Genomic DNA, 25,003 nt, shown 5'->3' with positions numbered 1-25,003 from the left:
CCCCTCTAGTCCGTAGGTGCCTTTACCTACAGATTCCTGATATTTTCTTCATCGCCAATCATGGCCTATTTACAGTGGAATATCCGCGGCCTCAGGGGTAATCGGGGTGAGCTTCAGATGTTGCTTTCCAGGTTTTCCCCTGTTGGTGCTTGCTTACAAGAACCAAAATTACACTCGGCTGTTTTCCAACCTATCTCAGGCTATAATTTATTGTATTCTTCGGATCCTTTCTCAGATGGGACCTTTAATGAAAGTGCCCTTCTTCTACGCAATGATATTCCGTACTGTCAACTATTTGTCCATACCTCGCTGCATTACACTGCAGCCCGTATCCACTTGAATAAGTGGTTTACAATATGTTCTTTATATCTCTCTCCTTCTCGAGCATTTTCTATCCCAGACTTTGCCTTTCTTGTTTCATCCTTACCACCACCACTTCTGTTACTTGGTGATTTTAATGCCCACCATTTCCTCTGGGGGGGGTCTCATTGTGACTCACGTGGCATTCAGTTGGAGGCTTTTCTTGCCTCTCACCCCCTCCATGTTTTAAATACGGGTACTCCCACCCATTTTGATCCTCGTACTCATACTCTCTCTTGCATCGATCTATCAGTCTGCTCTTCCTCCACAGCACTAGACTTCACCTGGTCTGTTCTACCAGACTTACATGACAGCGATCATTTTCCGATCATTCTTACTTCTCCTTCCTATTCACCACCTTCCCGTAGCCCTCGCTGGCAATTTGATCGGGCAAATTGGGATCTTTACTCACACCTCACTGCTTTTAGTGAGGTTCCTTCTTCATCCTCCATTGATGAGCTCCTACACATCTTCTCGACATCAGTTTATACCGCAGCTTCTCATTCTATACCCCACACCTCAGGCAGGCATTCTCAGAAGTGCGTGCCTTGGTGGTCTCCTGCTTGTGCTCGTGCAGTACGTTTGAAACGTGCTGCATGGGGCAGGTACCGGTACAATAGAACCGCTGAGAGACTTGTTGATTTTAAGCAGAAGCGTGCGATCGCTCGCCGTGTCATCCGTGAAGCTAAACGCACTTGTTGGCGAGACTATGTTTCCACCATCACCTCTGCTTCTTCTATGAGTGCAGTCTGGAAAAAAGTGAGGAAATTGAGTGGTAAATACTCTCCTGACCCGGCTCCTGTTCTACGGGTCACTGGTGTTGATATAGCAAACCCTCTCGACGTTGCCATTGAACTTGGCACACATCTGGTCCGTATTTCCCGAGGGCTCCATCTATGCCCCTCGTTTCTTTCCTCAAAGTCTGCCAGAGAGTTAGTACCCTTGGACTTTTCTTCTCTCGGAGAAGAACAGTATAATGTGCCTTTTACACTTCAAGAACTGGAGGCAACGCTCTCGGCTTGCCGATCATCGGCAGCTGGGCCTGATGACATTCATATTCGTATGTTACAACATTTACATCGGTCAGCCCTTGTAGTCCTCTTACACCTCTTCAATCTTATTTGGGCACAAGGAGTTCTTCCCCAGCTGTGGAAATCTGCCATTGTTCTCCCTTTCCGCAAACCGGGTACTACAGGACATGATGCCTCCCACTATCGCCCCATCGCTCTTACAAGTGCAGTTTGCAAAGTGATGGAACGCCTCGTAAATCGACGTTTAATGTGGTATTTAGAGACTCACAACAGTCTCTCCGCTAGTCAATATGGCTTTCGTAAGGGTCGTTCTACCATAGACCCCTTACTACGCTTGGATACGTATGTTCGTAATGCCTTTGCGAATAATCACTCAGTTATTGCCATATTTTTTGACCTTGAGAAGGCATATGACACAACTTGGAGGTATAATATTTTGGCCCAGGCCCATTCCTTAGGCCTCCGAGGCAATCTACCATCCTTCCTTAAGAACTTTTTAACTGACAGACATTTCCGTGTTCGAGTCAATAATGTTCTTTCCCCGGACTTCGTCCAAGCTGAAGGTGTCCCTCAGGGATGTGTTCTAAGCACAAAACTTTTTCTCCTTGCTATAAATGATTTGGCCTCTGTTCTTCCACCCAATATTTGGTCATCACTCTATGTTGATGACTTCGCTATTGCTTGTGCAGGCGCTGACTGTCACCTTATTGCAGTTTCTCTCCAGCATGCGGTCGACCGTGTTTCCACTTGGGCCACCACACATGGGTTTAAATTTTCAAGTACCAAAACTCACCAAATTACTTTCACTAGACGCTCTGTTATCTCCGATCATCCTTTGTATCTCTATGGCTCCCGTATCCCCGAACGTGATACAGTCAGGTTTCTAGGCCTTCTCTTTGACCGTCGGTTAACCTGGAAACCTCACATTACCTCTCTGAAGGCAACTTGTCACAGCCGGCTAAACCTTCTTAAAACCCTTGCTCATCTTTCCTGGGGAGCTGATCGTCGAACTCTGCTTCGCCTACATTCAGCCCTCGTTTTATCGAAACTCGATTATGGTGACCAGATTTATTCCGCGGCCTCTCCTGCTACTCTCTCTAGCCTTAACTCTATCCATCACCAAGGCTTACGTTTGTGCCTTGGTGCTTTTCGCTCTTCCCCTGTTGAGAGCCTCTATACAGAAGCAAATGTTCCATCCTTGTCTGATCGCCGTGATGCCCATTGCCTTCGTTACTATGTACGCTCTCACGATCTACACAATCCTTCCATTTATAGAATGGTCACCGATATTAGTAGACATTCTTTATTCGTTCGCCGCCCCTGTTTGCTCCGTCCCTTTTCTCTTCGCCTACTTTCACTCTTGTCTTCCCTTCAGTTACCACCTTTATATGTTCATGTAGCATCTCACTTTTCCCTACCCCCCTGGGAAGTTCCAGCTGTTCGGGTCTGTTCTTTCTCACTCCCTTGCTCGAAAGCTCAACTGCCTACGGTGGCTTCCCGCTCTCTTTTTCTTGATCACTTCCACTCTCATTCTCATGCCACCGCTGTGTACACAGATGGCTCTAAGTCTTCAGACGGCGTCGGATTCGCAGCAGTGTTTCCGGACAGCGTCGTACGAGGGCATTTACTATCTTCAGCTAGCATTTTTACTGCTGAACTGTATGCCATTCTTGCAGCACTTATTCGTATCGCATCTATGCCTGTGTCATCATTTGTAGTAGTCTCAGACTCCCTTAGTGCTCTACAGGCTATACGAAAATTTGATACATCTCATCCCCTAGTTCTCCGTATCCAACTTTGGCTACGCCGTATCTCTACCAAACATAAAGATATTGTTTTTTGTTGGGTCCCTGGTCATGTCGACGTACAGGGCAATGAACAGGCAGACACTGCTGCGCGGTCAGCAGTATATGACCTACCAATTTCCTATCGAGGTGTTCCATTTCTAGACTATTTTGCTGCAATAGCTACCCACCTTCGCACCCGTTGGCAACAACGTTGGTCAACTCTGCTCGGTAACAAACTTCATTCTATTAAACCGAGCATAGGTTACTGGCCGTCTTCTTGTCATCAGTGCCGAGGTTGGGAGACCACTCTCTCCCGCCTTCGCATTGGCCACACTCGTCTTACTCATGGGTATCTCATGGAGAGGCACCCTGTTCCTCTCTGTGAGCAGTGTCAAGTTCCAGTATCGATTAGCCACATTCTGTTAGACTGCCCTCTCTATCAACGAGCACGCAGAATTTACCTCCAACGTCGTCTTCGTTCTCCTACTCTCTCTTTACCTTCCCTTCTTGCTGATGGACCCTCCTTTAATCCTGACTCTCTCATTGACTTCTTGACAACGACTGATTTACTCCACAAACTCTGATGATACTTTTCACACTCCCCTCAGCCCTTTCTGGTTCAGTCTCTTGCTGCCCTTTACCCTTTCACCATCCACTGCCCCGCTGTTATCCGTAACCTGTTGCTCATCCATCTCCCTTTTGCCACCTGATGCCCTCGCTTCCTTCCTGCCCTGCAGCGCTGTATAGTCCTTGTGGCTTAGCGCTTCTTTTTGATTATAATAATAATAATAATACAGTGGCTCCCTAGTATATTGATGATAAAGGCTAAAGTGTCATTTGAAAACAGGTGAATTTGTAAATGAAGTGATAAGCCTATAGAAGCAGGTGCCAGAAGTCGCCAGAAACTTACCACAGGTCAGCTGTTTTTAATAATCTTCCTGGCCTGCTAGTGTACTCGCATATAATCTAGTGATACCAGTGAATAGCAGAATACAGTGTTGTAGTAGCAACTACCCAGTATTATAATGGTACTTAGTGGAGTGGAGTGACTTTCATTAGTTTCTTTTTCTTGAAATACCAGACATATACTGTGAATTTCATATAACCTGTAGTTACCAGCGGTCGCAATATACACAACGAGAAGCAATTATTACTACAGAAAAAGCGCCCTTCCTCCAAAATTTGCACCAGTCAACTATAGTGATAATATAGCATTTATTGTGGTGGAGACGGAAAAAAAAAAAATAGAGAAGCTAGATACAGCGATTGATAAACAAAGGTGGAGGCTCGACCGTTCGTCATTGTAGGAGCTGCCAGCAGTCACCGGCTCTTCAACACGCAAGTTATACTTTTGTATCAATCAAATCACATATTACTCGGGTAGATAATTTCCAGTAGATCCTTCATGTGTTAGCTCAAATCACCGACCAGTATGGTTTAAATAAGTGACCCACTGATCAGATCAGATAGACTGGTCCGAACCCTTGACTGGTCCGAACCCTTGACTGGTCCGAACCCTTGACTGGTCCGAACCCTTGACTGGTCCGAACCCTTGACTGGTCCGAACCCTTGACTGGTCCGAACCCTTGACTGGTCCGAACCCTTGACTGGTCCGAACCCTTGACTGGTCCGAACCCTTGACTGGTCCGAACCCTGGACTGGTTTCAAACGGTTTCGTCGTGCACCACCTAGCAGGTTATTAATAGAATATTCAAGAGGTTGCTAGTAGAATTGCAGTAAATCAACCATTCAAATCATTATGAAGCTGTGTGTAGTCTGTGGTCAGTCAAACAAACGGGCTTCCACATGCATAAATTGTCATTTTTGTGGAAATTGGTGTCACGCCCCTTGTGCAGATATCCAAGAACTAGCTACAAGCAGTATTAAAACAGGGAAGTGTTTTTGGGTATGCCCAAATGAGATAAATCTGTGGACTAAAATCACAAGGGTATTAAAAGAGGTCAACATCAAAGCTGCTTTCATAGAAAACCTGGAAGCTTTCTACAACAGATGGGAACATAAAAAGTCCGGGCTGAATGGTACTGCCCTTGATACTGGCCATGTAGTCAGAAACTGTAAGGCTGGAGATGATGTCCTGGTAGTCAGTAAATGGGGGGTGGATAGTGCTGTCCTGGGAGACAGTAATGGGGAAGCTGGAGGTGCTGTCCTGGGAGACAGTAATGGTGAAGCTGGAGGTGCTGTCCTGGGAGACAGTAATGGTGAAGCTGGAGATGCTGTCCTGGGAGACAGTAATGGGGAAGCTGGAGATGCTGTCCTGGGAGACAGTAATGGTGAAGCTGGAGATTTTGTCCAGGTAGTCGGGAATTATACGCAGGAAGGAATACATATGAATGACCTCATAGGGGACAGGAGCCATAGTAGGGAAACAAGTGTAGTCAAAGATAAGATAAAACCAATATTGCAAACTAGAAATACCGCAGGAAATAGCAAACAAGAGGACTCCACTAGCAATAGTGAGGATATATTACCAAAAACAAATGGTGGGAGCTCCATTGTTGGTGCTAGGGAGGATAGAAGTAAGACAGGGAAACATGCACCAACAGGGAATACAGTCACAGAAACCCAAGGCAAACGGAAACCAAGCCTGTGCACATACTATGCACTCGGTATCTGCTGGCATGGGAAATCTGGAAAAACAGATGGGACGTGCAACTATGACCACCCTAGGAAATGCCATGCCCATATGACAAGAGGAAAATGCAAACTCCCTTCCTGTAAGCTTTTTCACCCTGAACTGTGTACCTCTTCAGTACAGGAAAGACTGTGCTATAACTTAAATTGCCAGGCATACCATCTAAAGGGGACAAAAAGATACAAAACATCCAGGCCATGGGAAAACCTGGGTAGCCACAGCCACTCAAGAGGGAGAGGTTTTTTAGTGCCAGGAAGGAAAAAAAACTGGCAGGAAATGGCAGAAATCGTACACCAAATCCAGTCATTCCTGGAGTGGAACCACAGTCGATGGCCTCCACTCCAAACCAACAGATACAGATACTAATGCCGGAAAAAAAATCCCCCCCCAGTACCAACAATACCACCAGTCCGATAACATTCTTCTTTGCAAATATACAGGGTCTAAAGCCAGCAACAAACAACAAAATACCTTTCATCCGTGGACTGCTTGCAGAGGCAAAGGCAATGTTCGCGGCTTTCACTGAGACCCACATAAAGGATCACTTGGACAACGAAATATGGATCCCAGGTTACAACCTATACAGATGTGACAGAGTGAACAGGCAAAAGGGGGGGGTTGGCCTGTACATTGCAGAGTCACTTGTTTGCACAGAACTGCTAAATGCCTCAAATGATGTAGTGGAAGTTTTAGCAGTAAAGGTCGAGAACCAAAACCTAGTCATTGTGATAGTCTACAAGCCTCCGGATGCAACATCCCAGCAATTCCAGGAACAGCTGTTAAAAATTGACCACTGTCTGGAAAACCTTCCAGCTCCTGCACCCAACATCTTGCTCCTGGGGGATTTCAACTTAAGGCACCTAAAATGGAGGAATATAGCAAATAATATTGTTGCAGTAATAACACCAGGAGGCAGCTAAAGGACCCCAATGGAAATAAGTCACTCTGTCTGACTTTTTTGGGTTATCCTAGGTTCTCTACACATATGCTGCTATGTATGATAATTCTATGTAACTGTATTGTGTATACCTGAATAAATTTACTTACTTACTTACTTACTTACTAGCTCTGATGAAAACTCACACTCACGCGAGCTTTTAAATCTCTGCACAAAATTCAATTTAAACCAGCAAATAATAGAGCCTACTAGACTGGAGAATACACTAGACCTCATCTTCACTAACAATGATGATCTGATAAGAAATATCACCATATCAAAAACAATATACTCAGATCACAACATAATTGAGGTTCAGTCATGTATGCGCGGAGCCCCAGACCGACATAAGGAGATTAGTCACGAGGGAGCATTCACCAAATTCAACTTCAATAACAAAAACATAAAGTGGGACCAAGTAAACCAAGTCCTAACCGATATAAGCTGGGAAGATATACTAAGCAACACAGACCCCAACTTATGCCTAGAACAGATTAACTCGGTAGCACTCGATGTATGCACAAGGCTTATTCCTCTAAGAAAAAGGAGGAGTAGATGTAAAACAGAAAGAGACAGGCGCTCCCTTTACAGGCGACGGAAAAGAATAACAAAGCGGCTAAAAGAGGTCAATATATCTGAAATGCGTAGGGAGACACTGGTCAGAGAAATAGCAAGCATCGAACTTAAGCTAAAAGAATCCTTTAGGAGTCAGGAATCGCGGGAAGAACTAAAAGCCATAAATGAAATCGAAAGAAACCCAAAGTATTTCTTCTCCTATGCCAAATCAAAATCGAGAACAACGTCCAGTATTGGGCCCCTACTTAAACAAGATGGGTCCTACACAGATGACAACAAGGAAATGAGTGAGCTACTCAAGTCCCAATATGACTCAGTTTTTAGCAAGCCGCTAACCAGACTGAGAGTCGAAGATCAAAATGAATTTTTTATGAGAGAGCCACAAAATTTGATTAACACAAGCCTATCCGATGTTATCCTGACGCCAAATGACTTCGAACAGGCGATAAATGACATGCCCATGCACTCTGCCCCAGGGCCAGACTCATGGAACTCTGTGTTCATCAAGAACTGCAAGAAGCCCCTATCACGAGCCTTTTCCATCCTATGGAGAGGGAGCATGGACACGGGGGTCGTCCCACAGTTACTAAAAACAACAGACATAGCCCCACTCCACAAAGGGGGCAGTAAAGCAACAGCAAAGAACTACAGACCAATAGCACTAACATCCCATATCATAAAAATCTTTGAAAGGGTCCTAAGAAGCAAGATCACCACGCATCTAGAAACCCATCAGTTACACAACCCAGGGCAACATGGGTTTAGAACAGGTCGCTCCTGTCTGTCTCAACTATTGGACCACTACGACAAGGTCCTAAATGCACTAGAAGACAAAAAGAATGCAGATGTAATATATACAGATTTTGCAAAAGCCTTCGACAAGTGTGACCATGGCGTAATAGCGCACAAAATGCGTGCTAAAGGAATAACAGGAAAAGTCGGTCGATGGATCTATAATTTCCTCACTAACAGAACACAGAGAGTAGTCGTCAACAGAGTAAAGTCCGAGGCAGCTACGGTGAAAAGCTCTGTTCCACAAGGCACAGTACTCGCTCCCATCTTGTTCCTCATCCTTATATCCGACATAGACAAGGATGTCAGCCACAGCACCGTGTCTTCCTTTGCAGATGACACCCGAATCTGCATGACAGTGTCTTCCATTGCAGACACTGCAAAGCTCCAGGCAGACATCAACCAAATCTTTCAGTGGGCTGCAGAAAACAATATGAAGTTCAACGATGAGAAATTTCAATTACTCAGATATGGTAAACATGAGGAAATTAAATCTTCATCAGAGTACAAAACAAATTCTGGCCACAAAATAGAGCGAAACACCAACGTCAAAGACCTGGGAGTGATCATGTCGGAGGATCTCACCTTCAAGGACCATAACATTGTATCAATCGCATCTGCTAGAAAAATGACAGGATGGATAATGAGAACCTTCAAAACTAGGGAGGCCAAGCCCATGATGACACTCTTCAGGTCACTTGTTCTATCTAGGCTGGAATATTGCTGCACACTAACAGCACCTTTCAAGGCAGGTGAAATTGCCGACCTAGAAAATGTACAGAGAACTTTCACGGCGCGCATAACGGAGATAAAACACCTCAATTATTGGGAGCGCTTGAGGTTCCTAAACCTGTATTCCCTGGAACGCAGGAGGGAGAGATACATTATATACACCTGGAAAATCCTAGAGGGACTAGTACCGAACTTGCACACGAAAATCACTCACTACGAAAGCAAAAGACTTGGCAGACGATGCACCATCCCCCCAATGAAAAGCAGGGGTGTCACTAGCACGTTAAGAGACCATACAATAAGTGTCAGGGGCCCGAGACTGTTCAACTGCCTCCCAGCACACATAAGGGGGATTACCAACAGACCCCTGGCAGTCTTCAAGCTGGCACTGGACAAGCACCTAAAGTCAGTTCCGGATCAGCCGGGCTGTGGCTCGTATGTTGGTTTGGGTGCAGCCAGCAGCAACAGCCTGGTTGATCAGGCTCTGATCCACCAGGAGGCCTGGTCTCAGACCGGGCCGCGGGGGCGTTGACCCCCGGAACTCTCTCCAGGTAAACTCCAGGTATATATATATATATATATATATATATATATATATATATATATATATATATATATATATATATATATATTATATATATATAGTGTTTGTGTGTAATGTAGTTAGGTTAACTTAGGTTAGGCTAAGTTAGGTTAGGTTAGGATAGGTTAAGTTAGGTTAGGTGGTTAGTTTGGTTAGGATAGGTTAAGTTAGGTTAGGTTAGGTTAGGTTAGTTTAAGTTAGGTTAGGTTAGGATAGGTTAAGCTAGGTTAGGTGGTTAGTTAGGTTAATCAGGAAACAGAACAAGTGTTTCCTGACGCGGGTCTTAGTCACATGACGACCCAGAGCTGGAGCTTTTGGTCACCTGCCTGAGACCTTCCACTGGCTTACCACTCCACCCCTTTAAAAACTATGGCAACGACTCATTACTCAGAATTATCTGATTTTTTGGGGTTACCCTGGTAGGTAATTTACACAACTCTCACTCTGAGGTCCTTGGTTCGATCCCCGGTACGGGTGGTAAAATTAGGGAGTTTCCTTAAGACACCTGCTGTCACTGTTCACCTAGCAGTAAGTAGGTACCTGGGTGTTAGTTACCTTACACATGCTGTCACTATTCATCTAGCATTAAGTAGGTACCTGGGTGTTAGTTACCTTAAACCTGCTGTCACTGTTCACCTAGCATTAAGTAGGTACCTGGGTGTTAGTTACCTTACACCTGCTGTCACTGTTCACCTAGCAGTAAGTAGGTACCTGGGTGTTAGTTACCTTACACCTGCTGTCACTGTTCACCTAGAAGTAAGTAGGTACCTGGGTATTAGTTACCTTACACCTGCTGTCACTGTTCACCTAGAAGTAAGTAGGTACCTGGGTGTTAGTTACCTTACACCTGCTGTCACTGTTCACCTAGAAGTAAGTAGGTACCTGGGTGTTAGTTACCTTACACCTACTGTCACTGTTCACCTAGCAGTAAGTAGGTACCTGGGTGTTATTTACCTTACACCTGCTGTCACTGTTCACCTAGCATTAAGTAGGTACCTGGGTGTTAGTTACCTTACACCTGCTGTCACTGTTCACCTAGCATTAAGTAGGTACCTGGGTGTTAGTTACCTTACACCTGCTGTCACTGTTCACCTAGCATTAAGTAGGTACCTGGGTGTTAGTTACCTTACACCTGCTGTCACTGTTCACCTAGCATTAAGTAGGTACCTGGGTGTTAGTTACCTTACACCTGCTGTCACTGTTCACCTAGCATTAAGTAGGTACCTGGGTGTTAGTTACCTTACACCTGCTGTCACTGTTCACCTAGCATTAAGTAGGTACCTTGGTGTTAGTTACCTTACACCTGCTGTCACTGTTCACCTAGCAGTAAGTAGGTACCTGGGTGTTAGTTACCTTACACCTGCTGTCACTGTTCACCTAACATTAAGTAGGTACCTGGGTGTTAGTTACCTTACACCTGCTGTCACTGTTCACCTAGCAGTAAGTAGGTACCTGGGTGTTAGTTACCTTACACCTGCTGTCACTGTTCACCTAGCAGTAAGTAGGTACCTGGGTGTTAGTTACCTTACACCTGCTGTCACTGTTTACCTAGAAGTAAGTAGGTACCTGGGTGTTAGTTACCTTACACCTGCTGTCACTGTTCACCTAGAAGTAAGTAGGTACCTGGGTGTTAGTTACCTTACACCTACTGTCACTGTTCACCTAGCAGTAAGTCGGTACCTGGGTGTTAGTTACCTTACACCTGATGTCACTGTTCACCTAGCAGTAAGTAGGTACCTGGATGTTAGTTACCTTACACCTACTGTCACTGTTCACCTAGAAGTAAGTAGGTACCTGGGTGTTAGTTACCTTACACCTACTGTCACTGTTCACTTAGCAGTAAGTAGGTACCTGGGTGTTAGTTACCTTACACCTGCTGTCACTGTTCACCTAGCAGTAAGTAGGTACCTGGGTGTTAGTTACCTTACACCTACTGTCACTGTTCACCTAGAAGTAAGTAGGTACCTGGGTGTTAGTTACCTTACACCTACTGTCACTGTTCACCTAGCAGTAAGTAGGTACCGGGTGTTAGTTACCTTACACCTGCTGTCACTGTTCGCCTAGCAGTAAGTAGGTACCTGGGTGTTAGTTACCTTACACCTACTGTCACTGTTCACCTAGAAGTAAGTAGGTACCTGGGTGTTAGTTACCTTACACCTGCTGTCACTGTTCACCTAGCATCAAGTAGGTACCTGGGTGTTAGTTGCCTTACACCTGCTGTCACTGTTCACCTAGCAGTAAGTAGGTACCTGGGTGTTAGTTACCTTACACATACTGTCACTGTTCACCTAGCAGTAAGTAGGTACCTGGGTGTTAGTTACCTTACACATACTGTCACTGTTCACCTAGCAGTAAGTAGGTACCTGGGTGTTAGTTACCTTACACCTGCTGTCACTGTTCACCTAACAGTAAGTAGGTACCAGGGTGTTAATCACCATATAACTTACAATTTTCTAAACTAGTAACCCATTAAATTTATTCGTTTTCTGTAACTCACTGTAAAAGAAAACGGAACATTATTAACCACCAACTAAAACAATTTCTTATTATTTTTTAGACGCATTAGAAACTACAACAATTAAGTAAATAAGTAGGTAAGCTTATTTAGGTACAATTACAAAGGTTTTAGGTGACTATAATTATTTTATATAGTAATACGTGTGTAAATTACTTCCTTCTTGTAAATATTAACTGATAATTTACATAAATATTTATCCCGCGTCGTCACGGTCTGTGGCAGCGATGACGTCATTTGTTTATACTCTCTACCTGCCATGTTTCACTAGATTTTTAATTTTTAAAAATTTATTACGAGATTATTTATTGTTATTTCTTGCCGAGTTTATAACAGAATTTTACCTTTTCTAATTTTGTGCTTATTGGTTTCATATATTTTTTTATTCTTTGTATATTTTATGCTAGAAAAACTAATCCTTACAAAAACATGTCAGTTCCACCATTATGTGTTCGCATTTGTTTATTAAATAAAAATCTTGTATTTTAATAACGAAATAATATTGTTGCTACCCATTTATAATACAATTAAGTAAATTAAGTCATTATTCAGTGTGATTATGCAAAGAGAGTTGCACATATCAATTAAATTTAGAGAATATATGATCATAGTTGACGAAATTCAAACAAGTTTCCAGGTGTTGAGACGCAGCATTTTGATCAGAGGGATAACATGGTTATTTATATACATATATAAACTCTTTTTATTTATCTCAATAAACACTCATATTTATTTTAAATTTATTCCTATATTTTTACTAGCTGGTTACAATGTTTATTATATATTTGGCCAAAAAAAATATTCAAATTTTTTTTTATATATTTATCTTGTTTTTATTTTAAACTGTTTTAATATATTTTAAAATTAAGAAATTATTTTTTATTCTTTTCTTATTATAAAATAAAAAAAATAAATTTTAGAAATCTGTTTATTTTCTTGGTTAGATTCTCGACTTTATTTTTGGGTCTTAAAATTAACTCGATTTTTTAAGATAAATTATTAGCAGGATAAAATTATTACAATCGCTAACACAATCATCACAAAACAATCATACAAAAGCATACAACCACACAATCATACAATCACAAACACAATATGACATAACTTGTACAATCACACAAAGAAACAATCAAACAATCACACAAAGAAACAATCACACAAAGAAACAATCACACAAAGAAACAATCACACAAAGAAACAATCACACAAAGAATCAAAGAAACAATCACACAAAGAAACAATCACACAAAGAAACAATCACACAAAGAATCAAAGAAACAATCACACAAAGAAACAATCACACAAAGAAACAATCACACAAAGAAACAATCACACAAAGAAACAATCACACAAAGAAACAATCACACAAAGAAACAATCAGACAAAGAAACAATCACACAAAGAAACAATCACACAAAGAAACAATCAAAGAAACAATCACACAAAGAAACAATCACACAAAGAAACAATCACACAAAGAAACAATCACACAAAGAAACAATCACACAAAGAAACAATCACACAAAGAAACAATCACACAAAGAAACAATCACACAAAGAAACAATCACACAAAGAAACAATCACACAAAGAAACAATCACACAAAGAATCAAAGAAACAATCACACAAAGAAACAATCACACAAAGAATCAAAGAAACAATCACACAAAGAAACAATCACACAAAGAAACAATCACACAAAGAAACAATCACACAAAGAAACAATCACACAAAGAAACAATCACACAAAGAAACAATCACACAAAGAAACAATCAGACAAAGAAACAATCAGACAAAGAAACAATCAGACAAAGAAACAATCACACAAAGAAACAATCAGACAAAGAAACAATCAGACAAAGAAACAATCAAAGAAACAATCACACAAAGAAACAATCAGACAAAGAAACAATCAGACAAAGAAACAATCACACAAAGAAACAATCAGACAAAGAAACAATCACACAAAGAAACAATCAGACAAAGAAACAATCACACAAAGAAACAATCACACAAAGAAACAATCACACAAAGAAACAATCAGACAAAGAAACAATCAGACAAAGAAACAATCACACAAAGAAACAATCAAAGAAACAATCAGACAAAAAAACAATCAGACAAAGAAACAATCAGACAAAGAAACAATCACACAAAGAAACAATCAGACAAAGAAACAATCAAAGAAACAATCACACAAAGAAACAATCAGACAAAGAAACAATCAGACAAAGAAACAATCAGACAAAGAAACAATCACACAAAGAAACAATCACACAAAGAAACAATCAGACAAAGAAACAATCAGACAAAGAAACAATCAGACAAAGAAACAATCAGACAAAGAAACAATCACACAAAGAAACAATCAGACAAAGAAACAATCAAAGAAACAATCAGACAAAGAAACAATCACACAAAGAAACAATCACACAAAGAAACAATCACACAAAGAAACAATCACACAAAGAAACAATCACACAAAGAAACAATCAAAGAAACAATCACACAAAGAAACAATCACACAAAGAAACAATCACACAAAGAAACAATCACACAAAGAAACAATCACACAAAGAAACAATCAGACAAAGAAACAATCACACAAAGAAACAATCACACAAAGAAACAATCACACAAAGAAACAATCACACAAAGAAACAATCAAAGAAACAATCACACAAAGAAACAATCACACAAAGAAACAATCACACAAAGAAAATCACACAAAGAAACAAAGAAACAAAGAAACAATCAAAGAAACAATCAAAGAAACAATTACACAAAGAAACAATCAAAGAAACAATCAAAGAAACAATCACACAAAGAAACAATCACACAAAGAAACAATCAGACGAAACAATCAGACAAAGAAACAATCACACAAAGAAACAATCACACAAAGAAACAATCAGACAAAGAAACAATCAAAGAAACAATCAGACAAAGAAACAATCAGACAAAGAAACAATCACACAAAGAAACAATCACACAAAGAAACAATCAGACAAAGAAACAATCAGACAAAGAAACAATCAGACAAAGAAACAATCAGACAAAGAAACAATCAGACAAAGAAACAATCAGACAAAGAAACAATCACACAAAGAAACAATCAGACAAAGAAACAATCAGACAAAGAAACAATCAAAGAAACAATCACACAAAGAAACAATCAGACAAAGAAACAATCACACAAAGAAACAATCAGACAAAGAAACAATCAGACAAAGAAACAATCAGACAAAGAAACAATCACACAAAGAAACAATCAGACAAAGAAACAATCAGACAAAGAAACAATCAGACAAAGAAACAATCAGACAAAGAAACAATCACACAAAGAAACAATCAGACAAAGAAACAATCACACAAAGAAACAATCAGACAATCACACAAAGAAACAATCACACAAAGTAACAATCACACAAAGTAACAATCACACAAAGAAACAATCAGACAAAGAAACAATCACACAAAGAAACAATCACACAAAGAAACAATCACACAAAGAAACAAAGAAACAATCACACAAAGAAACAAAGAAACAATCACACAAAGAAACAATCACACAAAGAAACAATCACACAAAGAAACAAAGAAACAATCACACAAAGAAACAAAGAAACAATCACACAAAGAAACAATCAAAGAAACAATCACACAAAGAAACAATCACACAAAGAAACAATCACACAAAGAAACAATCACACAAAGAAACAATCACACAAAGAAACAATCACACAAAGAAACAATCACACAAAGAAACAATCACACAAAGAAACAATCAAAGAAACAATCAGACAAAGAAACAATCAAAGAAACAATCAGACAAAGAAACAATCAAAGAAACAATCAGACAAAGAAACAAAGAAACAATGACACAAAGAAACAATCAAAGAAACAATCAAAGAAACAATCACACAAAGAAACAATCACACAAAGAAACAATCACACAAAGAAACAATCAGACAAAGAAACAGACAAAGAAACAATCAGACAAAGAAACAGACAAAGAAACAATCAGACAAAGAAACAAAGAAACAATGACACAAAGAAAAAATCAGACAAAGAAACAATCAGACAAAGAAACAATCACACAAAGAAACAATCAGACAAAGAAACAATCAGACAAAGAAACAATCAAAGAAACAATCAGACAAAGAAACAATCACACAAAGAAACAATCACACAAAGAAACAATCAAAGAAACAATCAGACAAAGAAACAAAGAAACAATCAGACAAAGAAACAAAGAAACAATCAGACAAAGAAACAATCACACAAAGAAACAATCACACAAAGAAACAATCACACAAAGAAACAATCACACAAAGAAACAATCACACAAAGAAACAATCACACAAAGAAACAATCACACAAAGAAACAATCACACAAAGAAACAATCAAAGAAACAATCAGACAAAGAAACAATCAAAGAAACAATCAGACAAAGAAACAATCAAAGAAACAATCAGACAAAGAAACAATGACACAAAGAAACAATCAAAGAAACAATCAAAGAAACAATCACACAAAGAAACAATCACACAAAGAAACAATCACACAAAGAAACAATCAGACAAAGAAACAGACAAAGAAACAATCAGACAAAGAAACAGACAAAGAAACAATCAGACAAAGAAACAAAGAAACAATGACACAAAGAAACAATCAAAGAAACAATCAAAGAAACAATCACACAAAGAAACAATCAGACAAAGAAACAATCAGACAAAGAAACAATCAGACAAAGAAACAGACAAAGAAACAATCACACAAACAATCACACAAAGAAACAATCAGACAAAGAAACAATCAAAGAAACAATCAGACAAAGAAACAATCAGAGAAAGAAACAATCACACAAAGAAACAATCTGACAAAGAAACAATCAAAGAAACAATCAGACAAAGAAACAATCAGACAAAGAAACAATCACACACAGAAACAATCATACAATCACACACAGAAACAATCATACAATCACACACAATCACACAATCATACAATCACACAGAAACAATCATACAATCACACACAAACACACAGAAACATACAATCACACAGAAACAATCATATAATCACACACAGAAACAATCATACAATCACACACAATCACACACAGAAACAATCATACAATCACACACAATCACACAATCACACACAAAAACAATCATACAATCACACAATCACACACAAACATACAATCACACAGAAACAATCATATAATCACACACAGAAACAATCATACAATCACACACAATCACACAGAAACAATCATATAATCACACACAGAAACAATCATACAATCACACACAATCACACAGAAACAATCATACAATCACACACAGAAACAATCATACAATCACACACAGAAACAATCATACAATCACACAGAAACAATCATACAATCACACAGAAACAATCATACAATCACACACAGAAACAATCATACAATCACACACAAACAATGACACAAAGAAACAACCATACAATCACACACAGAAACAATCATACAATCACACACAAACAATGACACAAAGAAACAACCATACAATCACACACAGAAACAATCATACAATCACACACAAACAATGACACAAAGAAACAACCATACAATCACACACAGAAACAATCATACAATCACACACAAACAATGACACAAAGAAACAACCATACAATCACACACAGAAACAAGCATACACAATCACACACAATCATACAATCACACACAAACAATGACACAAAGAAACAACCATACAATCACACAAAGAAACAATCACACAAACATACAATCACACACTGGTCTTAACTATAATAAATTAGGCTTGTTATGTCTCAGCGGAAGTTGCCTATTAAACCAAGATCAAACAATTATCTTCAATAAAACCAAAACTTTCGTTTATTTCAATAAATTCTCTTTAAAACCCGACAGTTAATAATTAAAAAAATTACTTATTATACATTAACAAATTAAATTAATTTATTAAAAAAATAAATAAATTAAGTCAGTTACCACTCAAAATGGCTGGCCAGGGCTGCCAACAGGATTTTACGAATCTAAATAATTAGATTCGTAATATATATTTATAATATTCAAACTATGTTATGTTGGTATTGTTTTTTGGTCAGTTTGATTTTTATATAACAATAATTAGGAAAATATTTATTAAATAAGTGGAATTTATATATATTTTAATTATTAAATGTGAAGGTTTTTTTTTGTTGGTAAGTCGCCCTTTTAATAATAATAATAATAATAATAATAATAATAATAATAACGACATTAATTAATTTTTACTAAATACACTGTTGTATAATCGTGGCAGGAGAGTGGTTGAGCCTCAGCTCCTGGTCCCTGCTAGACCATTCTGATTTGTGGTTGAACTCTAGCAGCAAGTTCCTCTGGTTCAGCACTATGGTATTGAACGTCCGTGGAGGTGTACATGTGTACGTTCCACCGTGTGTGCGTGCGTCCGTGTACGTCTGTAACTGTACTCACCTAATTGTGGTTGCAGGGGTCGAGACTCAGCTCCTGGACCCGCTTGTTACTGTGCTTGTTACCGTGTGTGTCCGTGTACGTCCGTGTTGGTGTGAGAACGTACATGTGTATAGGGGTGTTCCGTGCACGTGTACGTCCGTGTACGTCTGTAACTGTGCTTGTTACCGTGTGCGTCCGTGTTGGTGTGAGAACGTACATGTGTATGGGGGTGTTCCGTGCACGTGTACGTCCGTGTACGTCTGTAACTGTGCTTGTTACCGTGTGCGTCCGTGTTGGTGTGAGAACGTACATGTGTATGGGGGTGTTCCGTGCACGTGTACGCCCGTGTACGTCTGTAACTGCTTTTTACCGTGTGCGTCCGTGTTGGTGTGAGAACGTACACGTGTATGGGGGTGTTACGTGTGCGTCCGTGTACCTCTGTAACTGTGTTACCGTGTATGTCCGTGTAGGTGTGAGAACGTACACGTGTATGGGGGTGTTCCGCGTACGTGTGCGTACGTGTACCTCTGTAACTGTGTTACCGTGTATGTCCGTGTAGGCGTGAGAACGTACACGTGTATGGGGGCGTTCCCTGTACGTGTGCGTCCGTGTGCTCCTTCCCGTGTGCATATGTGCGTCCACGTACACACGTCCATGTACGTGCGTCTGCATCAACGCACACGTTCCCATGTGCGTGAAACACCCTTATACACGTACATACGTGTGCACGGACGCACGTACAACCGTATTAATCCACAAAAAATCACAATAATTAAAGAATTAACCGAATTACCTTAGAAAATAAGCCGTATTTAAAATTTTTATAGAGAGGATTTTTCTTACATATTTGTGAAAAATGGCTTATTTTAGCTCTTTTTTAGTGGTTTAACATGTTAATTAAGGTTAATTATAGGTTAAAAATGGGGTTTGAGGTGTGATATATGGGTTAATGGGGTTAAATAAGGCGAAAATACACCATTTGTGAAAAATAGCATATTTTAGCCTTTTTTGGGTAGTGTTTGGTGTTGATTATGGTTAATTATGAGGTTAAAATAGGTTAAATGAGATGATATATGGGTTAAAATGGTTAAATAAGGTTAAAATATGTAATTATTAGTACATTTATGACGTTTTAACTGACTGTTGTTTATATTGGGCGTGCACAAAGTAGTTCCTCACATCGCCTTAATTACGTCATTAAATACGCAAATTACCTGATTTTGGGGGTGACCTATGGGTAAAATTACCACTCATCAGGGTATATAGGGCACAAAAGGGTAAATAGGACACCCACTGGGGTCAAAAAATGTGAAATAAGAAGGTGATAGTTGGCGGAGGGATACACAAGATGGCGGCAGTTGTAAAGTGGCGTCGACAACGGAGAGTTGTTCCGTCTCGCAATGCTCATATTTTGACCCCTTGGCGGCCGTCCTCTCGCCATAACGTCCCTCTGGAGACACCTTTGGGTCGCTAGGGAGACGCGTCCCACCGGACACCTGAGATAAAGGCACCTGGGGGTTAATTAAAGGCGCCGCTGCTCCAGGTAAACTTTTGTTTTGGGTGGGATGGGCTGGGCCGCCTACACTGGTTTATTTTACTGGTTTATCTACCTTATTCTGGGTTTATAAGCCTCGTTTGTGGGTTTGTTGGCATCCTGGTGGCTGGGGTTAAACCCACCGGGGGTTATTGATGAGTGTCGTTGCTTTATTGTACTGGTTTATTTTACTGGTTTATTAACCTTATTCTGGGTTTATAAGCCTCGTTTGTGGGTTTGTTGGCATCCTGGTGGCTGGGGTTAAACCCGCCGGGGGTTATTGATGAGTGTCGTTGCTTTATTTTACTGGTTTAGTCACCCGTCTTGTGGGTTTATTTCTCCTGTTAGTGGGTTTATTATGATCTTGGTGGATGGGGTTAAACCCCCCCGGGGGGTTTAAGAAGCGTCGCTATCTAAAATTAATTTTTGGGGATCTCGTATACTGGTTTGTTTTACTGGTTTATCATCCTTATTCTGGGTTTATTAGCCTTATTTGGGGGTTTATTGCCATTAAGCATCGCTGCTTAAAATGATTTATTTCGGATTGCCAACACCATTTTATTTTACTGGTTTATCACCCTTCCCGTGGGTTTATTCACCTTATTAATGGGTTTATTTCCCTCTTGGTAGCTGGGGTAACACCCCCTGGGGGTAATTTAGAAGCATCTCTGCTTAAAATAGAATTTTTTGGATCTACAGTTTATTTAAATGGTTTATCACCCTTCTCATGGGTTTATTCCTCCAATTAATGGGTTTATTCCCCCAATTAATGGGTTTATTCCCCCAATTAATGGGTTTATTTCCATCCAAGTAGCTGGGACAAACCCTAAGGGAAATTCAGAATCATCGCTAATGTGGAATTTTTTACGAATGGGCCGCCATTAATTATTAATTTTCTTGTATTTATTCCACATGGGTTTATTTTTACCGTGACCGATGAAATAAACCCGTCTGGGGAAAATTGAGGCGTTGCTGCCCCCGTTGAGACTTTAAGGGGGGGGCGAGTTTATTTTCTATTCCGAGTTTATTTTCTATTCCGAGTTTATTTTCTATTCCGAGTTTATTTTCTATTCCGAGTTTATTTTCTCTTCCGAGTTTATTTTCTATTTATTCCCATGCTTGATTGCACTTCCGAATTTTTCTCTTATCAAACTAACGGTGGATTTAAAACCCTCGTTAACCCCCCCATAAATTACACACTTGCAAATTTTTTACTAGAATTTTGATGGGGGAAAACGTTAAAAATTCCTGTTATTTCCGGCGGTACATAAACCGGAAATAAACACCGGAAATGGGTAGAAATACAGAGGAATAAATTTATTCGGGATTAAAGTTTGTCGAACCTGTTTTTAAAATATTTCTGCTTTATTTTGGGGGGGGTTTATGACTGGTGGCTGTCACCTGTCTGTCACTGGTTGCTGTCACCTGTCTGTCACTGGTTGCTGTCACCTGTCTGTCACTGGTTGCTGTCACCTGTCTGTCACTGGTTGCTGTCACCTGTCACTGGTTGCTGTCACCTGTCTGTCACTGGTTGCTGTCACCTGTCTGTCACTGGTTGCTGTCACCTGTCTGTCACTGGTTGCTGTCACCTGTCTGTCACTGGTTGCTGTCACTGGTTACTGTCACCTGTCTGTCACTGGTTGCTGTCACCTGTCTGTCACTGGTTGCTGTCACCTGTCTGTCACTGGTTACTGTCACCTGTCTGTCACTGGTTACTGTCACCTGTCTGTCACTGGTTACTGTCACCTGTCTGTCACTGGTTACTGTCACCTGTCTCACTGGTTGCTGTCACTGGTTACTGTCATCTGTCACTGGTTACTGTCATCTGTCACTGGTTACTGTCATCTGTCTGTTACTGGTTACTGTCACCTGTTTGTCACTGGTTGCTGTCACCTGTCTGTCACTGGTTACTGTCACCTGTCTGTCACTGGTTACTGTCATCTGTTACTGGTTACTGTCACCTGTCTCACTGGTTGCTGTCACTGGTTACTGTCACCTGTCACTGGTTACTGTCACTGGTTACTGTCACGTGTCACCTGTCTGTCACTGTTGCTGTCACCTGTCTGTCACTGTTGCTGTCACACTGGTTACTGTCTGTCACTGGTTGCTGTCACCTGTCTGTCACACTGTCACTGTTGTCACCTGTCTGTCACTGGTGTACTGTCACCTGTCTGTCACTGGTTACTGTCACCTGTCTGTCACTGTTGCTGTCACTGTCATCTGTCACTGGTTGCTCTGTCACTGGTTACTGTCACTGGTTACTGTCGTCTGTCTGTCACTGGTCTTTCACTGGTTACTGTCACCTGTCACTGGTTACTGTCACTGGTTGCTGTCACTGGTTACTGTCACTGGTTACTGTCACCTGTCTGTCACTGGTTACTGTCACCTGCCTGTCACTGGTTACTGTCACCTGTCTGTCACTGGTTACTGTCACCTTTCTGTCTGGTTACTGTCACCTGTCAGTCACTGGTTGCTGTCACCTGTCAGTCACTGGTTGCTGTCACCTGTCTGTCACTGGTTACTGTCACCTGTCACTGGTTCCTGCCACCTGTCTGTCACTGGTTCCTGCCACCTGTCACTGGTGGCTGCCACCTGTCTGTCACTGGTTGCTGTCATCTGCTGTGACCTGTTACTAGTTGGTTACTGTCACTGTCATCTGCCACCTGTCTGTCACTGGTTACTGTCACCTGTCTGTCACTGGTTACTGTCACCTGTCACTGGTTACTGTCACCTGTCACTGGTTACTGTCACCTGTCACTGGTTACTGTCACTGGTTGCTGTCACCTGTCTGTCACTTGTTGCTGTGACCTGTTACTGGTTACTGTCATCTGTCACCTGTCTGTCACTGGTTGCTGTCACCTGTCTGTCACTTGTTGCTGTGACCTGTTACTGGTTACTGTCATCTGTCACCTGTCTGTCACTGGTTGCTGTCACCTGTCTGTCACTGGTTGCTGTCACTGGCTGCTGCTACCTGTCTGTCACTGGTTGCTGCTACCTGTCTGTCACTGGTTACTGTCACCTGTCTGTCACTGGTTACTGTCACCTGTCACTGGTTGCTGTCACTGGTTACTGTCACGTGTCACCTGTCTGTCACTGGTTACTGTCACCTGTCACTGGTTACTGTCACCTGTCTGTCACTGGTTACTGTCACCTGTCTGTCACTGGTTCCTGCCACCTGTCACTGGTGGCTGCCACCTGTCTGTCACTGGTTGCTGTCACCTGTGTCACTTGTTGCTGTGACCTGTTACTAGTTACTGTCATCTGTCACCTGTCTGTCACTGGTTACTGTCACCTGTCACTGGTTACTGTCACCTGTCACTGGTTACTGTCACCTGTCTGTCGCTGGTTACTGTCACCTGTCTGTCGCTGGTTACTGTCACCTGTCTCGCTGGTTACTGTCACCTGTCTGTCGCTGGTTACTGTCACCTGTCTGTCGCTGGTTACTGTCACCTGTCTGTCGCTGGTTACTGTCACCTGTCTGTCACTGGTTACTGTCACCTGTCAGTCACTGGTTGCTGTCACCTGTCACCTGTCTGTCACTGGTTACTGTCACCTGTCACTGGTTACTGTCACCTGTCACTGGTTTCTGTCACCTGTCACTGGTTCCTGCCACCTGTCTGTCACTGGTTGCTGTCACCTGTCTGTCACTTGTTGCTGTGACCTGTTACTGGTTACTGTCACCTGTCACTGGTTCCTGCTACCTGTCTGTCACTGGTTGCTGTCACCTGTCACTGGTTGCTGTCACCTGTCACTGGTTGCTGTCACCTGTCACTGGTTACTGTCACCTGTCACTGGTTACTGTCACCTGTCTGTCACTGGTTGCTGTCACTAGTCTGTCACTGGTTGCTGCTACCTGTCTGTCACTGGTTGCTGCCACCTGTCTGTCACTGGTACCTGTCTGTCACTGGTTGCTGCCACCTGCCCGTCAGTCTGGTGGCTGTCGCCTGCCTGTCAGTCTGGTGGCTGTCGCCTGCCCGTCAGTCTGGTGGCTGTCGCCTGCCCGTCAGTCTGGTGGCTGTCGCCTGCCCGTCAGTCTGGTGGCTGTCGCCTGCCCGTCAGTCTGGTGGCTGTCGCCTGCCCGTCAGTCTGGTGGCTGTCGCCTGCCCGTCAGTCTGGTGGCTGTCACCTGCCCGTCAGTCTGGTGGCTGTCGCCTGCCCGTCAGTCTGGTGGCTGTCGCCTGCCCGTCAGTCTGGTGGCTGTCGCCTGCCCGTCAGTCTGGTGGCTGTCACACGTCAGACTACTGTTCACCTGTATATTGTCTTTTGACTTAGCTACTCTCTCTCACTTGTCTGTCAATCTGCCTGCTGTGTGTATGCCATTGATCAATCAATGTGGCTGCTGTCTGCATGTTGCCTGTCTGTCTGGTTACTTTGTCCCTGTCTGTTTCTGGCTGCTATACATGTCGGTAACTTTAGGTACAGGTACACATAAGTGGATTGATGATGCATAGTAATGCGTGTAAATTACGTACTCAGGATAGCCCAAAGAAGTCAAGTGACTTGTTTCCATTGTGGTCCTGTCTGTCAGTCTGGCTTCTGGTTACAAAATGTAAGTGGTATAAGAAAGCTAGAAAGGAGGAACACTGCAACAGGCCTACTGGCTCATATTGGGCAGGTTATCAATCAAATCCAAACCCACTAATAGTGCTACCTAAGCAATAAGCTTTGATAACCCTTTTAGCTCATGTGTAAATCCCACTTAAATCCAACCCCCTCTCGTATTTTTTTTTTATCGACATACTGGCCGTCTCCCACCGAAGCAAGGTGACATAAAACAAAAAACTTAAACCGTCATTCACACACAATCACTGTTTTCGCAGAAGTGCCCAGACATAGCAGTTTAGAGGTCACTCCAAATAGCTAATATCCCAACCCCCGTCCTTTAAAGTGCAGGCATTGTACTTCCCACCTTCGGGACTTGAGTCCGGCTAACTGGTTTTCCCTGAATCCCTTCACAAAACATTACCCTGCTCACACTTCAACAGCTCGTCAGATCCCAAAAACCATTCATTTACAT

General features: G+C 41.6%; 2 protein-coding genes across 30 annotated transcripts in view; one reads left to right on the top strand and one right to left on the bottom strand.

Annotated features, from left to right (window-relative positions):
* Positions 1 to 25,003, bottom strand: part of LOC128702468 (tigger transposable element-derived protein 1) — a 490,624-nt gene that overhangs the window by 238,329 nt on the left and 227,292 nt on the right. The gene's annotated exons all lie outside the window — the stretch shown is intronic.
* cora (erythrocyte membrane protein band 4.1 like coracle) overlaps positions 19,784 to 25,003 on the top strand; it is a 139,065-nt gene continuing 133,845 nt past the window's right edge. For 11 of the 17 annotated variants that reach the window (XM_070105314.1, XM_070105301.1, XM_070105299.1 and 8 more), the window contains exon 1: positions 19,784 to 19,995. The gene's annotated coding sequence lies outside the window, so the exon portion shown is untranslated. The remainder of the gene's footprint in view (positions 19,996 to 25,003) is intronic. The other 6 variants (XM_070105302.1, XM_070105315.1, XM_070105313.1 and 3 more) reach the window with 1 other exon arrangement.

This window comes from Cherax quadricarinatus, chromosome 98 (assembly GCF_038502225.1).
Source record: "Cherax quadricarinatus isolate ZL_2023a chromosome 98, ASM3850222v1, whole genome shotgun sequence".
NCBI classification, from domain to species: Eukaryota; Metazoa; Arthropoda; class Malacostraca; order Decapoda; family Parastacidae; genus Cherax; species Cherax quadricarinatus.
This window is presented reverse-complemented; position numbering and strand designations above follow the sequence as displayed.